Source organism: Dipodomys merriami, unplaced genomic scaffold (genome assembly GCF_024711535.1).
Source record: "Dipodomys merriami isolate MVZ:Mamm:240054 unplaced genomic scaffold, mDipMer1.0.p SCAF_27, whole genome shotgun sequence".
In the NCBI taxonomy this organism is placed as follows: domain Eukaryota; kingdom Metazoa; phylum Chordata; class Mammalia; order Rodentia; family Heteromyidae; genus Dipodomys; species Dipodomys merriami.
The window spans coordinates 2,271,139-2,290,109 of NW_027204159.1; the positions used below are offsets into that span (position 1 = coordinate 2,271,139).

The window sequence follows — 18,971 nt, forward strand, 5'->3', positions numbered from 1 at the left end:
AATTGCAAAGTGGATAATGCAACAGAAAAAATAAATTTTAAGTAAATATATTAAAATTCAAACAGCTACGCTGACTCGTAACTACCACATTGGAGAGTGTAGGTCTAAAAATTCATATTCCTTCATCTCTGGGTCTTTATCCATGTACTCAACCTTGGATTGAAAATATTATCAAAATAAATAATACAAGATAATTATTTATATGGAATTTATACTTTAATTAACTTAGAAACCATTTAAAGCATAAAGGAAGATGTGGATAGATTGTAGGTGAATATTCTACCTTTTCAGATACATGAACTTCCAATGTATGTTCATATTCACAAGCAGTCTTGGGAGAAATCTCCATGGATACCAATAGACAACTACTCCAACGTATTATGGATTTATACCATATATAAAAAATAAAATGTGGAGCAGTAATAACACAAAGAGTAGTGAGGAGAAATTGAAAATACACTGTTGGAGAACTGACTCTATATAAAAAAGTGGAATGGTATTAGTTGAATATAGTCTGTGATTAAGATTCTATGTATGAGTCAGAAACATCAATTAAACTTTTTAAAGAAAAGACAGATAATATAAGTAGAAATTATTATCAACTACTAAAGATAAACCAAGCAAAGGGCTGAGAACAGATGGGTGAGATATAGTTCAGTGGCAATTACCTACCATCTCAAGTTCTAGGTTTGATGCCAAAACAAAAGGTTTTAACCCAGATGTGGAAACAAGCCTACAATCCCAGTTACTCAGAAACTGAAGCAAGAGGATCACCTGAGCTCAGAATATTAAGGCCAACTGGGAGAGATAAGGAAACTCCATCTTAAAAAAAACCAAAACCACCCCCCACACACACACACACAGCAGATAAAACAATTACTAAGGTGGATTTTAATTCCAGTCACACTGATAATTACATTAATTATTATAAATGGCTTAAGACACTACAGTCAGATCTAATGTTAAGTGAAATACAGGCTCAGAAAGACAAAGCCACATATTCTTTCATATGCAGAGTCTATATTATAAAAAAAATAGAAAGTGAAAGGGTGACTATCAGGGAAGAATAAGAGGAACAGGCAGAGAGAATAATATAGGTTCTACTACAATCAAAGAATATTATATAGATGTATGAAAATGTGATGAGGATCACATTATTTTGTACAACATACACCAATAAAAGGGCTTTTCATTTATATTTTTTAGTTATTGTAAAGGTGATGTACAGAAGGGTTACAGTTACATAAATCAGGTAGTGAGTACATTTCTTTTTGGACAATGTCACCCTTTCTCTCACTCTCTCCCTAGTTTTCCCTTCCTGTCCCTACCCACTAGTTGTATAGCTCATTTTCAACATACTGACTGTGTCTATTGAGTAAAATGTTTTTAAAGACATTACCTAGATATACTGAAAAACTAATTTGTATAAAAGTTAGACTACTTAAATAATCAGAGATTGAAAGGAAAAGGACATGAAAAGATATATCATGTGAGCACTAATCAAAACAAGGCTGGAGAGGCTATATAATTTTAGATAAAGTAGACTTTAAAATGAAGAATATTATGAGAGATAAAGGAAGACATTGTATAATGACTTAGAGCTCTGTTCAAGACATAGCATTCATAAATTATAAATATAAATATATATATGTATAAACCAAGAGGTTCAAAATATATACACAGTAAATACTAACAAAACAAAAAATAGGCAAACCCTCAATTATAAGATGAGACTTCAACTCTTCTCTCATGGTAACAAGTAACAAAATCTCAGTAAGGGAACACTGTTTTACTAAGCAGTAACAACTTGACCTAATACTTAGAAGACTCAACCCCAAATAGCTGAATACACATTATTTGAAGAATGTATTAAAAATAGATATGAAGATTGGCCAAATGCTGGGACATGAAGCTGCACTGGACATAGATGAAAATGAACTAAGCAACCCAAAGACAGTGATGGGAAAGGAGGAATGAGAGAGAAAGAAGGAGCAGCTTACACTAAGCAAAAGAAAAGAAATATAAGTATCACCTGATATGGAAGACATAATTGTATTGTCAAAGCTCAGAATTCACAAACTTTATAGACCATTATAATGACAATTTGCCTTGTGAAGGTTAAAATGTTTATGACTTTAACTAAGCATCACTATTCCACAATACTTGTGAAATTTATGTCATCAGCTAATATCAATTTTAAAGAAAAGAAAAATAAATATATAAGAAATTGAATATATTATTATGTGAGTATGTTATCTGTCTACAACATGAAAAAACTCAGAATTCAATCACAGAGAGATTCAAAATCACCAAATATTTGGAAATTAAACAAGAAACTTCTTAACAACCCATGGGTCAAAGTGGAAGTCATATGAAAACTTAGAAAATATTTATATAGCAAATCTGAGTGAGCTTAAAGCAAGTTTCAAAAGGAAAAAGTCTCGTCAATAAACTAGACTTTTAGGAAATTACCATAAAGGGGAGTGGGAGGGAAGATAGTGATATAGGTAATATCAGTATACATATGTGGAAATGTCACCATGAAACTCTCCTATACTAATGTGTGCGTAAAAAAAAATAGAGGAATCTGAACCCAAGCATACAGAAAGCAATAGCAAAAAGTAGAAATCAATAAAGCTAAAAAACAAATACAAAATAATGAAATGACAATTTAGTTGATAAATAATAAACTTCAACCCAATAAAGACACATGAGAAGCAGTATATACACACACACACACACACACACACACACACACACACACACACACACACACACACACACACACACACACACACACACACACACACACACACACACACACGCATACCAGTCAAGCCTTCCTGCTTTCCTCACAAAAACATTAGTAAATGTAATTTACCAACTTAGGAAAATGGGAACTATTACCAAATAAGCTTTAACAAGAATGCAAGGTGACTCACATTTGAAAATTAATGCAATTTCTCGTATTAACAGCCGGCTGAAAATAAATTAAATGGTCATCTAACTAAATAAGCTAGAACAGTGACCAAATTCAACATCTACCCAGGACTGAAACTTCCTAGTCATCTAATGCATTTATTATCAAGAGTATACAACAATCCTAAATGTAATCTCCTTAAAAGATAAATGGCCACTTCCCTTTTCTCATTAAGAATGTTGTAATGAAGTCTATTGGACAGAGTGCTTTATATAGCAGGTATTTATTTCTCACAGTTATAGGCTAAGAGGTTGTTTTCTTGTTTAAACAGTAATCTTTTCACTGTGTTTTCACACAAAGAAAGGGAGTTTTCTGGGGACTGTTTCTTTTTTTTTAAGGGGCATCAATCCTAGCCATCTTCAGTTGGCTCACATCTATTATCCTAGCTACTCAGAAGGCTGAGATCTGAGGATCAGGGTTCTGCATTAGCCCCAACAGACGAATCTGAAAGACTGTTATCTTCAAATAACCAGCAAAAAGCTGGAGGCTAATCTCAACTGGTAAGAGGGTCAAGCATGAGAAAAAACACTAAATGAAAACAGGAGGACTTTGAGTTCAAGCCCTAGTACAGGCAAAAAGTAAATATAAAGGACACTAACCCACTGAAGGAAGGTAGAGTCCTCTAAAGACCCAACTCATACCAAATGCACTATCACTGGGGAATAGATTTCAAGTTCAATTTTTGAATAACTTTTAATAAGGAAAAACTCAGTTTTCTTCTTAAAATCAAGACTTAAGACAAGGACATTGACTTTAACAAATCCTATAGCATCTCAGATTGGAGGTCTTTCCAATGCAGTAAGAAAATTAAAGGATAATATGCAAATTTGAAAAGAAAAAATAAAAATTCACAGATGTGACTAGGAAAATAGCAAGGAACCTGCCAAAAAAAGGAACTAGCATTAATAATTGAATTTAGTAAGATTACAAAAGACCAATATCAAAAAGTATATATGTGTGTGTACAAGTGAAAACTGAAATAAATTATTATAGCATCAAAATTATAAAAATATTCAGTTATGAACTGTACCTGTACACTGAAACTACAAAGTAATTAGAAATCAAATAAAAAAGTGATATTTTAAAAAATCAGTGTTCATGAACCAGAAGACTTAATATTAAGGTGTTAATTCTTCCCAAATTGATTTATGCACTCATGACAATCCATATTAAAATACCAGGATTTTTGTAGACAAAAATTAAGATACCTCTAAAAGTTAAAGAAAAATAAACACCCAAAATAATTTTTCAAAAGAAGGTAGTTCAAGCATTCATCTCTTGATCTCAAGATTTACTATAAGGAAAGAAATAATGACAATATAGAACTGGCAAAATGACAGGTGTAAAAATGAAAGGATAGACCAGAAATAGATGCACACATATGGTCAACTAATTTTCAACAAAGCTAATTCAATGGGGAAAGGAAAGTATTCCCAACAAATGGAGCTAGAACAAAACACCCTGGATGTTTACTATATACCATATACAAAACAAACTCAAAATAGCTAATATGAAAGCCAAACTACAAAATTTGTAGAAATTAGGAGGTCTGTGCAATTTTGCATTGGGCAGGTCACAAGTATACAACAACAGGACCATAATCCAGGCTGGCCTACGCAAAAAAGCTAGACACTATCACACACACTTGTAGAATGGCTCTTTGGAATAGATTACCTACATAACACGGGTATGTCCTGAGTCCAAACCCCAGTACTGATAGATAGATAGATAGATAGATAGATAGATAGATAGATAGATAGATAGATAGATAGATATAGCTTGATAGATAGAAATGCAAAATTCTTAAAATGTTAAGACCGGTTTTTTTGTTTTTTACTGAGTGAAAAATCCAAAAAGAAACTTCATGAAGACATAAGCAAATTCACAGCATCAATAGTCAACAGGTAGATGCTATTTAAAATCAGGGAGCTACTACTGTGGGCCCCCTGAAAGAGCTAAAATTTAAAAGAGTAAAATAACCAAATGTTAATGAGGATGTAGAGCAACTATAAGTGTCAAAGGAAGCTAGTGGACATGTAAACTGGGACAACCCATGTGCAAAACAGTCTAGTAGTTTCTTAAATGGTTAATTTATCATGCAATCCCACAAATTCCATTTATAGTTATTTACCAAGAAAAATAAGTACTCAAAATAAATGAATGTTCACAACAGCTTTATTAATAACAGCTTCAAACTGGAAAAAATCCAAATATCCTTAAATAGGTGAAATGGTCAATAAATTAAGGCAAACCAGCTATCACTATAGTAAAAAGAGGCTTGCCAATTGAAACACAAACTCATGATCCTCAAAAACATCATGCTAGGAAAATCCATACAAAAAGAACATATTTACATAATTTCATTTACATGATACACTAAAAAGGAAAGGGAAACTAATTTAGAATGAGAAAAAGCCAGATAAATGGCTCAGAGTGAAAGTGATTGACTGCAAAAGGGCAGAAGGAACTGTTCAAAGAGATGAAAATATTCTCTTAACTGTAAATAATTTACTCTCATGGTAATAGTGACACAGGAGTACACATTTGTCAAAACAAACAATATTTTAATAAACACATTTTATTATATTGTATCTAAGCCTCAAAAAAGCTGATTTTTTAAGGAAATTATTTAGCAAGAAATAGTGGCAATACCCATATGTAACCACTCCAAAAGATGCAAAAAAATAAAAACAGAAAGAAAACTATAAAAACTAACTTCCTATTTATGGCTTCTAAAATGTTTACAAACATGAAGACAATAAAATCACCTTAGAAAACTAAAAATAGAAGGAAATATTTGAATTTAATAGTAGTTATGTATCAGAAAGTTTCAGGACACACGTTTGTATCTACTAGTTTTACCATGATTTTAGCTGCTACTACTATTAGTCATATTATGTAGTACATAGTGGGCAAAGCAACAAGGAAAATGTTATAAAAAATTAAAACAATAAAACAGTATTTTCACAAATTAAACACATAAACAGAAAACCTGATAGCTCTTCTATGGTTAGAAAAAAGTATGTGAATATGAGAATGAAATGAGTAAGAGAAATGTTATACAAGTTTTTACCCATGACAGTAATCAAACCATGTATCAGCTAAATGGTTGGGGGAGATGACTCATAGACATCAGTTTTCTCCAAATTAGCCTAAGTACTTTAACAGAGTCTCACTGAAAATAACTCGGGGATTTTTAGCTTGAATCAAAAGCTAGAAGAAATATCAAATTAATCCAGAATATTTTAAAAGGAATAAAAAGGAGAGAAAAATACAGTCTTTGCCTGGGCAATTCTACTTCTAGGAATCTATACTTCTGAAATTATCATGCAAACAAACAGAAAGTTTACTGAATAAACAGTAATTGACTTGGGATGAAAGTGAGAGCTAGTTACACTCATACTGTCTAAAGTTTTAAAATCAAGTATTTAAAGTTTATAATTAAACATCCATCAATAAAATAAAAGTCTTTAATATATAGTATGTTATAAAAAGTAAACTGTAATAAATTTAAGTGTCTTTCAACGGGGAATGGTTACATATTGTCCATTCAGCCTGATGAAACAGCACTTACAGTCTTTTAAAAGTATTAGTACATAAATTAAGTACATAAAATAGGGAAAACGTCCAAGAGATATAGAGTTAAGTCAAAAAAGCAAGTGCTATACAAATGAGCTTCATATACTTTCTCCTGAAAACAAACTTTACCTATGTTTTACGTGCTTAAAGCTCACTTCTTAAAGGACTCTGAAAAAGAAATACTAAATTGTTCATTGTAGATAGGGGAGTGCATGAAGAAATATTCACGGTATACTTAATGATAATGTATATTGTTGAGTTTTACTTCCAGCGTACATGTCCGTAATTTTTTTTTAAAGTTACTTCACACGAAAACAGGGCGAATTCCAGAAGACGACTACAAAATGGAAGGGGGGAAAAAAAAAGCAGCTCAGACGTTTATTGCTATTTTCAGGTTTATTTACATCATCTTCCAATGATCGGTATTCTTCAGCAAAGGTGACTGCCATTTTGAAAAAAAAATGTAGCCCCATGTGATTCAAAGAATATATTAAGCCTTTGAGAAAGCATCATCAACTTCTCTGAACAAGCCGACTCAGGAGCGGTGTCTAAGCAGCTGTAAAATTGTCTTTTTTCGGTGCCTAGAGCGTGGGGGCGGGGGGGGATGGGAGGGGGGAGACCTCCCAGATGATTCTTCCTCCCAGGATCCACTGTTTACCTCCTCCCCTTATCATCAAGTTGATCCGAGAGGCTTCAAACTCACCATTTTGAATGTGAGCAAAAAGACGATCCAACCCAGCCATCTCAGGGCGGCCGGAAGGGAAGGTGCCGACAACCACCCGAGGCTGGACCTGACCTGCCATGGCTACTGGGGAAGCGGCCGGGGCGAGCAAGCTAGCTAGCAGAGGGGGAGGCACCTCCGCCGTGACTCGGGACAGGCCGCGCACACTGGCCTCGAGCCTCCGGGGCGATCCGGGGGAGGAAAAGACGAAGGCGGCGGGCGCAGCGAGCGCGACGCAACGGAAGATTTTCCGAGGGAGGGGGCCGCGGGCCTGTGGCGCAGGACCCGCCGCGGCCCAGCCGGGGACCGCGAACGGCCAGCCGCGGCGGCGCGGCCCGCAAGGCGCTGGGGCGGGAGGGGAGGGGGGGAGGCGCACACGGTGGAGGGGTCGCGGGACTGAGGGACGCCCGGCAGGGGTCCTTGGCTCGGGCACCAAGGACAGCAGAAATGGAGACGGGAAGAAGCGGCCAGCCGGGAGCCCTCCCGAGATCCCCCTGCGGGGCGGAGGCGGACGCGGTGGCCCCCGGCCGCAGCGCGGCCCCCAGGGCTGGACAGGGCCCAGGAGGCCCAGCAGGCCTCTCGCAGCGGCCCACCCCACCCACCATGGCCGGCGCCTGGGCCGGGGACAGGCCCGCTCCAGCTCCGGGAGGGCCTAGGAGACTGAGACGCTGAGGCATCACCTTCTCGCCACCGAGCCCACCTTCCCGACAACCAGAACGAGACAAGACTGGGGGGCGGGGGGGGGAAGGAAAAAAAAAACTCCCCTCACCGAAATGTGCAGCGGCTCCGGAGCGAGAACAGCGCTCGATCCTCCACCCGCCACCACCGCCTTCTTCTCCGCCTCCGACTCCTCCCCCGCCGAACGCGCAGCGGCTGGCGGCGGCTGTGGCGGCGGCGGCGGCGGCGGCGGCAGCAGCGGCGGCGGCGGCGGCGGCGGCGGCGACGGCAGCAGCAGCAGCGGCGGCAGCGGCAGCAGCGGCGGCGGCGGCGGCGGCGGAAGCAGGGGCAGCGGCGGCATGCCCCGCCCCCTGAGCCGCGGAGTCTCTAAGTCCCGCCTCCTAGACATTGCTGACCAATACACTTAACAGTCCTTTGCGGAGGCGGAGCAAAACGACATGCAACCAATGGAATGCTGAGGAGTGGGCTCACGTCAGTGGTTGGGACGTGGCAGAAAAAGGGAAAAAAAAAAAAGACTTGGTGTCGCCTCTTCCTCTCGGTGCACACCCCAGCTCGCTCGGAGGGACTTCGCCGATTGGCGGAAAGGCGGAAAAAGTACACCCACCCCCTTTTCCCCTGCAGCACTGCGACGTTCGGGGCGGGGGCGGAGCACAGTCGACGCGGCCGCGACCGCACGTCCTTTTGTGGCTCGGGTGGGGAGCAGAGGGCGGGGCTTCAGGGCCCGAGCCCCGGCGCGGGGGTGTAGGGAGCTCGCTGCGCGAAGGACTGGCGCAGTTAGACTTTGTCGGAAATTACGCACGGTCGCGACCAAGATGGAGGCATTACGGTCGACGTTCGGTCGGCCCGAGACCTAACGGTCGCAGTGCTGGGGTGCAGTCCGGGTTAGGAGCCGGGGAGCGAGGCCGCGGACGCAGGGCGGGCGTGCCCACGGGCCCGGCCGGACTCGGCTCGGCGTGTCGCCTCCCACCCTCGGCCCGCCGCAGACCCGACGCGGCGGGGCGGGGCGGGGTCCGGGGCAGGCCTCTCCCTCCCCCCCCCGCGGAGCCCGTCACGCCGCTTAGGTCTGGGGAGTGACAGCTCCTCTCCCCTGCAACCAGAACCCCTGCACCCGGTGTGATCGAAACCCCGGGACCGTGCGGTGAACCACATTGTATTTCTCGTTCCGCACATGGCTTCTTTTATTTTCATCCAGAAACTTGTCTGCTGGTCTGATCTCAGTCCTGCTCTCCTTTCTCATTCCCTACCCCCTACTCCCCCCCACCCCGCCCCAGCCCCCTGGCCTAGGCCCCGAAGGACAGGCTACATAGTTATCTGGTCGCTCCCCACCAGCACGAAGGAAAGCCCAGTTCTTGCGCTGTCCTTCGATGGCAGTGAGTAAGCTAGTATTTTTTTTTTCTGTTGATGAAAATAATGTTTCCCACATTTACTAGAGCCACAAGCTGAGAATGAACTAGACAGTTTGTAAACCCGCTCGCTTCATCTCCAGCCCTCCCCTGAAGAATATATTTTATCCCCCCCCCCAAAATTCACACTTCATATTGCTCTCCGTCTTTATACATTCTCTAAGAGCTGTAACTTTATCTATGCAAGTCACTCCCTACTTGAGACTTCCTATTTGCGTTACATTCTTCTAATTTCTCTCTCGGAAAGGTCTGGTTTTATGTATTAACCTACTTTATGGGACAGGATTTTTTCTTTTTTCTTTTTTTTTCTTTTTTTAATGTGAAAATACTGTACAGAGGGGTTACAATGACATGGGCAAGATAATGAGTACATATCAAGCATTGTAGCCTCCTCCTTTGTTTCCCCTTCCCATCCTCCTCCCCCCCCCCCCCATCGGGACAGGATTTTTTCATATTACAATCTTTCATGACAGATCTGAGAATACCACTTTCGGTACTATTTCATTTATATTGAGTGTATATTCCTTCAATTTCTTTCAGAAAGACGTACTGTACATGGAAAGCTAGCATCATCTTCCCACTAAGATGAAAGTAGTTGTAAGAAAAATGAAGAAAATAATGTTTCAAAATTCTACTTAGGAACTACTGCCTACTGAACTTGAAACCTCTATTGAAAGGGTAGATTATCAAGCATGGGACATGCATTAAAGACACTGAACTCAAATGACATTTTTATCATCATGTCATCAAAAGAGAAAAATAGAAGCAAAATAGCAAATATTTCCTCAATATATGAGTCATTGTTTTTAATTCCACAGGTCATGCCAGGTATCACAAGCAATCTAGTACTCCTTGAAAAATGCTGGGATGAAGGCTTGAAAGCATGTACTCTAGAATCAAACATACACATTCTCATACTGGCTCCTGTATTTATAGCTATGCACTTCTGGGCAACCTACTAACCTTTCTGACCTTGAATCTTATTTAAATACACAAAAGTAATAATACTTACACATTATTGTATAGACTAAATTGGAAATATAAAGCATACCATGCCTAAAGTACGAAATACATTAGCTTAGATTCTGTATAAGTATGTGTCTATAAAAATAATAGCATGTGTTAGTAAACTAATATATTATTGTTGATTACTCCATAGTTGGGAGGCACTACTTAGGGCAATAGGTTTGAGAAATCGCACTGTTTTATGCAATTCTTGAAGAGCAACCCCCAAATTGCAAATCACAATGGCACCAAAATTCTATTCATGCTCTTAGAAAAATTATCTTCAAGAAAACAATAGAGGATGGGCAAGGAACGGAACACTTAGACACCATTGGTGAGATTGGAAATTAGTGTAGCCACTATGAAATCAGTAAGGATATTCCATTTAAAAAGAAAAATTAAAACTAAAACAAGAACTACCATATGCTCTGCTGTTCTACTTCAGGACATATACCAAAAGGAACATAAATCACCATACAAAAGAGATACCTGCACACTGATGTTTATAGCAGCACTATTAATAATACTCAAAGTCATGAAAAGACTTTAAAATGTAGTATATATACACAATGGAGTTTTATTCACTCAGAAAAAGGAACAAAATATTATGTGAAAGATAATGGATGGACCCAGAGTTCAAGCCCCATGACCAACAAAAAAAAAAAAAAAAAGAAAATGGATGGAACTGGATGTTGTCATTTTTATTTAGTTATTTTTATTGTAAAGATTCTGTACAGAGGGGTTACAGTTACATTAGTAAGGCAATGAATACATTTCTTCTCAAGCATTGTTACCCATTCCTTTGTTGTTCTCCCACTATCCCTCCCCCCCACTTCCCTCACTCCTTCCCTCCCATTGAGGTTGTAAAGTTCATTTCCAATATAGTGTCTTGTGGGTATCATTGTTTCAATGGGTCAAAATTAAGGTACAAAATTAAGTACAGTGACAACAGGAGATATACCATAGGGGGAAGAACATACAAAAGAAACAAAAAAAATCACATAGCACATTAAAAACAAAAACAACAAAGAAAGAACTCGTGTCCATATCTTAGGTTCATTTCACTTAGCATCATCTTATATGATCATATATACATTACTCTTGATCTTTTCTGCTCAGCTGATAAAATTATCCTAGATAGATACTAATTATTGCAAAGAGGGGAACAATTGGGGCCTATATTTCTTTGAGTCTGGCTTTCTTCACTTAATATGATTTTTTTCCAAAGTCTTTCCATTTCCTAACAAATGGGGCAATGTCATACTTTCTGATGAAATCATAGAATTCCATTGTATATATACCACATTTTCTTGATCCATTCATCTACTGAGGGGCATCTGGGTTGGTTCCATATCTTAGCTATGGTAAATAATGCTGCAATAAACATAGTTGTGCTGGTAGCTTTAGTATTGCCTTGTTTGTGATCATTTGGGTAAATGCCCAGAAGTGGGATTGCTGGGTTGTAGGGGAGCTCTATGTGTAGTCTTTTGTCATTTTAAATCAAATAAGCCAGACTCAGATAAACAAATATTCTTTCTCTTATATGTATTTATGTAAGTTTAGAAGAAAAAGGAGGAGTATGAATGTAGAGGGGGAGTATTTGGGAAAAGGAAGGGGAGACCTTTGGAAAGAGGAAGGGAGAAAAGGAAGGGTAATGGTTATAGTCAAAGCACAATATGTACAGTTACAAAATATCGTAATAACCCCCACTAAAAATGTGTTGATATAGTGATCCTGACTGACAGTATCAGCATTACCTTGGAACTTTAAAAATATGTAAATTATCTTGTTCAACCCCAGATCTGAATTAGAAATTGTAGGTTTGGAACCCAGTTCCATTTTCACAAGACTTTTAGGTGATTGATAATGCACCTAGTTTGATAAACCTAGTTTGATAACTTTAGGCCTAATATTTTTCCTTCCAGGCAGTGTTATGAGACATCAGCCATATTCAAAACCATATTCTTTTCCCCATTTAATTACCAAGCCTACTTTAATTCTGTTTCTTCACCTCCATGTTTGTCTCTTTCAATATAATGGTCACTACTTCAAGGACATTAGGTGTAGATTGGAAAACAGAGTCCTTGGTTTATAAGGACTTTATAATCAAAACCTTTCTCTGCCTTTCATCACTCAGTTTAAGGTCTAGTAGAAGTTCATTTTCCTATTCATTTGCAGTCCCAAGCTTCTGGTATGTGTCTCACTTGTAGTTGTAAATAGCCATTTCTTGCCCAGGTTCATCTATTTCATTTTATATTTTCCTCAACACTCAGTAGCTATACTATTCTGTTGCAAATGTGCTTTCCCTGGAGTTAGACTGTACACATTGCACCTGCTTCCTAATAATTATTGCAATGATAGCTTCTTTTAAACCAAAAGCTTTTCCACTGTGTTGTATATATCTCCATCATATAAGAAGTCATGTATTAAGAACATGATTATAACAAAGACTAAAATGTTCTGGTTTAATACAGTAGAAGCTGACTTTGTAATACAAATAGTTCACCTAGGAGTAGAAGAAAGGAGGAATGGAAAACCAGTTCTGTTTTATGCTGAAGTTCAAGAATACATGTTGGCAAAGATACAGCCATCTTCCAGTCATGTGTTCAAACTTCATTCTGGTAATGCTCACTGGCGGATAGTGAAGGAACTTTGAGCAGCTGAGTGGTGATTGAGGACAAATGGGACATGAAATAGTCAAAAGAGGAGATCAGAAATACTTTACCAACTACAGATTGTGACATCATTGTTTCTATATATTTTTATCTGTGGCTCTGAAAAATTGTCCCTGAAAATAGAAGGACTTGGAAAAAAATCATATTAAGTGAAATAAGCCAGAACCAAGGAAACATAGATCCTATGGTTTCCCTTATTAATAATGAGTATATGTATAGAATAATCTTAGCAGATGAGCAGAATAGCTCAATAGCTATGTACCTATGACCATATAAGATGAGGCTAAGCAAAATGAACTCCAAGGCATGGACACAAGAGGTTTTTCTTTGTTGTTATTGTTTTTAATGTACTAAGTTATTTTTTTCTTTTGTTTTCCCCCCTATCGTTTATCCTCTGTTGTCACAGTATTTGATTTTGGTACCCTGGGTAATTAATAAACATTTATCTGAATTAGGGAAGGGAAAGGGAACAACAAAATGGTGGGACAAAGGACAAGGGGGACCAATGCAACAGTGATAGTCACAAGACAACATGTTGGATATTCTATACAGCTTGGGGAGGGGGTGTGGATTGAGGAGGAGGGAAAGAGAGAGAGAAAAATGAGGGAGGGGTTAACAAGTTAGATAAGAAATTTACTCACTACCTTACTTATGTAACTATAACCCCTGCATTCATCACCTTGACAATAAAATTAAAATTAAAAAAAACTGTCCCTGAACAAGTAGTATCTGTGTCAGCTGTACAACAAGCTGCATCTCAGCCCAACTGAATGAGACATATTAAAGGTAGGTCCCTATAATCTGTACAAAATGAACTCCCCAGGTGCTTGTAATGCAGCTGAGGCTTTGAGAAGCCTAGGGTTACAGGACATCAATTGAGAAGTGAGAGTTGATGAGCAATTGGTTCATCAATGACAAGATTTTGATTCTCCTCTTTTGTGCAGTCTAAGTGCCATTATATGGTAGATGTTTAAGTATGGAAAGAAAAGGCTGTGTGCTGGAGTAGACAATAATAGATTGACTTCTTCAGCCTTCATTAAAACTTTCTAACATACTTTCCTAAACTGGAGGCCCAGAAATGAGACTTGGAAGGTGAAAGTGAGTATCATAAATCAAAGTTATCAAAGTTACTCCTGTAATCCAAAATACTTGGGAGACAGAGGCAGGAGGATGGAGAGAGTTTAGACCATTCCAAGCAAAACTAGCAAAAGATGATCTCCAAACAAAAAGGGGGCCAAGTGGAGGAGTCTGGGGGTATATAGCTCAAGAGGGAGAGGAGTTGCCTTGCTTGTTAAAGAACATGGTTCAAAAACTCAAAGCTGCCAACCATCTCTCCAGCAGCTGTGGAGAAAGCCCTTAGTGTGTCTGGTCTTGAGTTCAAAGGCAGAGTTAGGGGTGTGGCTTGTGTGTGGTGAGATGGTAATGGTATGGCACTGAAGCTGGGGATTGCAATGATGGTTTCCCTGAATTCCCATGAGTTCTTTGAGCTCTGCTTTCCTGTGTATGGTGAAGGCAGACATTCTCTCACTGGCTGAGTTTTGCAGTGTGACATTGTGAGTAATTCTGGGTAGCTCAAATCAGAACCAGTTTTTGTAACAAATAATAAAACTTTGTCTGTTTTACCTCTGTTTTATCATTCTCAATGATACTGTAGATGACCTGGTTTTCCCCCCGACCCCAAGTTCTTTTTTTTTTTTTTGGGTCCGGTGGTGAGGACTGAACTCTAGGCCTGGGCGCTGTCCCTCAGCTCTTCAGCTAAAGGCTAGCACTCTACCACTTGAGCCACAGCACCACTTCCGGCTTTTTTCTTTTTTTCTTATGTGGTGCTGAGGAATCGAACCCAGGGCCTCAGGCATGCAAGGCAAGCGCTCTACCACTGAGCCACCTTCCTAACCCCCGCAAGTTCTTTATGTGCTGAAATTTTACAGTTTATTCTAAGAGTAGGTCTTCTTTTTTTTCAAGTGATAGGTAATGAGTACATCTCTGAATAAATATTTAACTTGTTGAATCTAGGGAATTTTCCCTAGAAAGTGTATTTTCTTGGCTCTATAGATACCTTCCTACATTTTCCCTATCATCCTGTCATTTCTGTTGTCCAAGTTTCTTTGATAATTCTTAAACTTTATAATTCTTTCTATTGAATTTTTTCCTCCTTGATTTTAATAGCTATGATTTTGTTCCTTTTAATGGCATATTGTGCTTATTTCATGGAAGTAATCTTGTTTTGAATTTCTCTGAAGGTTTGAATTACAATATGTTTTTTACTTTTTCAAAAGTTCCCTTCTAAGCCAGGTGCTGGTGGCTCTCACTCTACTCAGGGATTGAGACTGAGGATTGCAGTTGGAAGCCTGCCAGAGTAGGAAAGTATTCAAGAGTCTTACCTAATTAACCAGCTAAAAGTAGAAGCGGGATGTGGCTTAAATGGGAGTGTCAGCCTTGAGCAAAAAAGCTAAGCGAAAGCACAAGGCTCTGACTTATGAATGCTAGAATACCAAACTTTTGATCTATTACACTATTTGAAGAAAGAAAAGATCTTGAAAATTGTTTCATTCTTCAAGAATAGACATTTAGCTTTTTTAAAATTTTTTTATTGAGTTTAGGTGATTACATAAATTTCACCTATTTCACAATATTGTGGAATAGTGATACTTAAAGTCACAAACACATTTTAACCTTCACAAAGCAAATTGTCATTATCATGTTCTATAAAGTTTGCTTCCACATCAGTTGATATTTACATTTCTTTCCTTTTGCTTAGTGTAAGCTGTTCTTTTCTTTTTTAAAGGTAAAAGGGTTTGAAAGCAGAGTCTTGTACTTGCTATACTGGGGCTCTATCACTGAGTCACACTGCCCTATTTGTCAATTTTGCTTTTGAGATAGGGTCTCATTTTTTTTTTTACCAGCACGACTATGTTTATTGCAGCATTATTTACCATAGCTAAGATATGGAACCAACCCAGATGCCCCTCAGTAGATGAATGGGTCAAGAAAATGTGGTATATATATACACAATGGAATTCTATGCCTCCATCAGAAAGAATGACATTGCCCCAGTTGTTAGGAAATGGAAAGACTTGGAAAAAAGTATATTAAGTGAAGTAAGCCAGGCCCAAAGAAATATAGGTCCCATGGTTTCCCTTATTTGCAATAACTAGTATATGTCTGAGTCAAGCAGAAAAGGTCAGATAAGTACAAGGCCTGGGCCAAGATTCACTTATTTTAGGCTTCCCAGTAGTTACTAGTTGATAGATATGTGTTTGTTCACAGCTTCCCTCCAATGAAAGGCATTCTTACAGACCTTTCTTCCTTAGGCTGGCTGATAAACCTTGATCCTCCCATTCTCAGCCTCCCAAGTAGCTAGGATTCAGTTGGCTTTAAAATTTTTTCTATATAGACTATAATATAGACCTCTGTTTTCCAATATAGTAGCCACATATGGCTATTGAACAATTGAAACATTGCACATCCTAATTAAGATGTATTGATGCAGACCAAAAATGTAAAGACCTCATACCAAAATTTCAATATAAAATATGCCCTTTTCCTTTTCAGTTTTCCAAATTATCCTGCCATCCCAGATCCTTGGGAAGTAGAAATCATGATTAAAAGACCATCCCTGACATAAACATTAATAAGACTCCATCTCAACCCACAAGCTAGTTGTGTTGTAATATCAGCTACACAGGAGTTGTATGTAGGGGGATTATGGTCTGAGGTTGGCTTAGGCAAAAATGCAATAGCCTATCTACAAGACAACTAAAACAAAAAGGGGTTGGAGGGCAGGATATAGGGCTATGAGACATGTGCTAGGAAGTGGAAAGCCCTAAATTCAAAACCAAGTGCTCCCAAAAATTAAACTTAAATTTATATTTGGGGCTCACTGCATCTCTTACATTATTTTGACATAAATCATTCATTTACCTTTGCTTTCAGTTCTATTTATTTTGTCTGATACACAACAGTGTCTAGCATCTTGAAACCCTAAATACGACTAGGAAAACTGAACTTTGCTTGTTTCCATTTCAGTTAAGACCCATACCAAGTATCCTTGGATTTCTGAGTGTATCGACCAGTTATACTCAGAATACAACTTGAAATCTCTCATGTGCTAATGTTAAACTTCCCATTCTTTTTCTCATTGATGGCATGTGCTTTCACATTTCTTCAGTATTATTTTTCTGTCTATTTGGGAGGAAGAAGCGATAACTTGCTGTGTGGAGTGTACACGTTAGCAAAGGGACTCTTAAAGGTCAGAAGACATGTTCTTGGTTGTGTGCCCAAGTTGTCTTCAGCACTGCATAGATAGAAAGGACAGCTAAGATATGAAACCAACCCAGATGCCTCTTAGTAGATGAATGGATCAAGAAAATGTGATATATATATATATGTATATATATATATATATATATATATATATATATATATATATATATGAATTCTATGCCTCCATCAGCAAGAATGACACTGCCCCATTTGTTAGGAAATGGAAAGACTTGGAAAAATTATATTAAGTGAAGGAAGCCAGGCCCAAAGAAACATAGGTCCCATGGTTTCCCTTATTTGCAATAACTGGTATATATATAGGACAAACTTACCAGACAAGTAAAAAAGGTCAAAAGCTATGTACATATGACCATATAAGATTATGCTATGGAAACATAAAGGGGATCCAAATAGGGAAAGATGAAGTTAAAACTCTCCCTTTTTGCAGATGACATGATCTTGTATTTTTTTTTCTTTTTTTTTTTTGGGGGGGGGGTTCGGTCGTGGGGCCTAAACTCTGGGCCTGGGCGCTGTCCCTCAGCTCCTCAGCTCAAGGCTAGCGCGCTCTACCACTTGAGCCACAGCACCACTTCCGGCTTTTTGCTTTTTGCTTATGTGGTGCTGAGGAATCGAACCCAGGCCCTCAGGCATGCAAGGCAAGTACTCTACCACTGAGCCACCTTCCCAGCCCCCATGATCTTGTATTTAAAGAACCCCATGGATTCCACTCCCAAATTACTCGAGCTGATTCAAAACTTTGACAAAGTGACAGGGTATAAAATTAAAATCAATGGCTTTTCTGTATTCCAACAATGAGAAGAACAAAACCGAAATCAGGAAAGCAACTCCTTTTGTAATATCATCCCCAAAAATCAAATACCTAGGAGTTAAGCAAAGAAGTGAAGGACCTCTACGATGAAAACTTTAAAAACCTGAAAAAGGAAATTAAACCAGAATTAAGGAAGTGGATAAACCTCCCATGCTCCTACATTGGAAAGATTAACATCGTGAAAATGGCAATACTTCCAAAGGTTATCTGCAAATTAAATGCAATACCTATCCATATTCCAACCTTATTCTTCAATGAAACAGAAGAAGCAACCCCAAAATTCATATGGAACAATAAAAGACCCTGAATAGCAAAAATAATCCTTAGCAGAAAGAACAATGCTGGAGGAATATCAATACCAAATTTCAAACTCTACTACAAAGCCACAGTAACCAAAACAGCTTGTTACTGGCACAAGAACAGACCTGAGGACCAATGGAATAGAACTGAAGACCCAGAAATTAACCTACAGACCTATAGCCATCTAATCTTCAATAAGGGAGCTAAAAAAATAGAATGGAAGAAAGACAGCCTCTTCAGTAAATGGTGCTAGCAAAATTGGTTAAACACCTGTAGAAAAGTAAAGTTAGATTCTCATATTTCTCCCAGCACCAGAATCAACTCCAAATGGATCAAAGACCTTGAAGTCAAAGCAGACACCCTGAAAACATTACAGGAAGGAATAGGAGAAACCCTAGGTCTCCTTGGCACAGGTTGAAATTTTCTTAACAGAGACCCAGAAACACAACAAATCAAAGAAAGTTTGAATAAATGGGATTGTATGAAACTGCAGAGCTTCTGCATGGCAAAGGACATAGCTAGCAAGATCAATAGAAAG

General features: G+C 38.7%; 1 protein-coding gene across 3 annotated transcripts in view; it reads right to left on the reverse strand.

Moving 5' to 3' along the window:
* Positions 1-18,971, reverse strand: part of Pja2 (praja ring finger ubiquitin ligase 2) — a 91,056-nt gene that overhangs the window by 51,295 nt on the left and 20,790 nt on the right. For 2 of the 3 annotated variants that reach the window (XM_070036026.1, XM_070036023.1), the window contains exon 1: positions 8,050-8,189. The exons of the other annotated variant lie outside the window; for it this stretch is intronic. The gene's annotated coding sequence lies outside the window, so the exon portion shown is untranslated. Of the gene's footprint in view, positions 1-8,049; positions 8,190-18,971 lie in introns of those variants that run through there. 3 annotated transcript variants of the gene reach the window in all.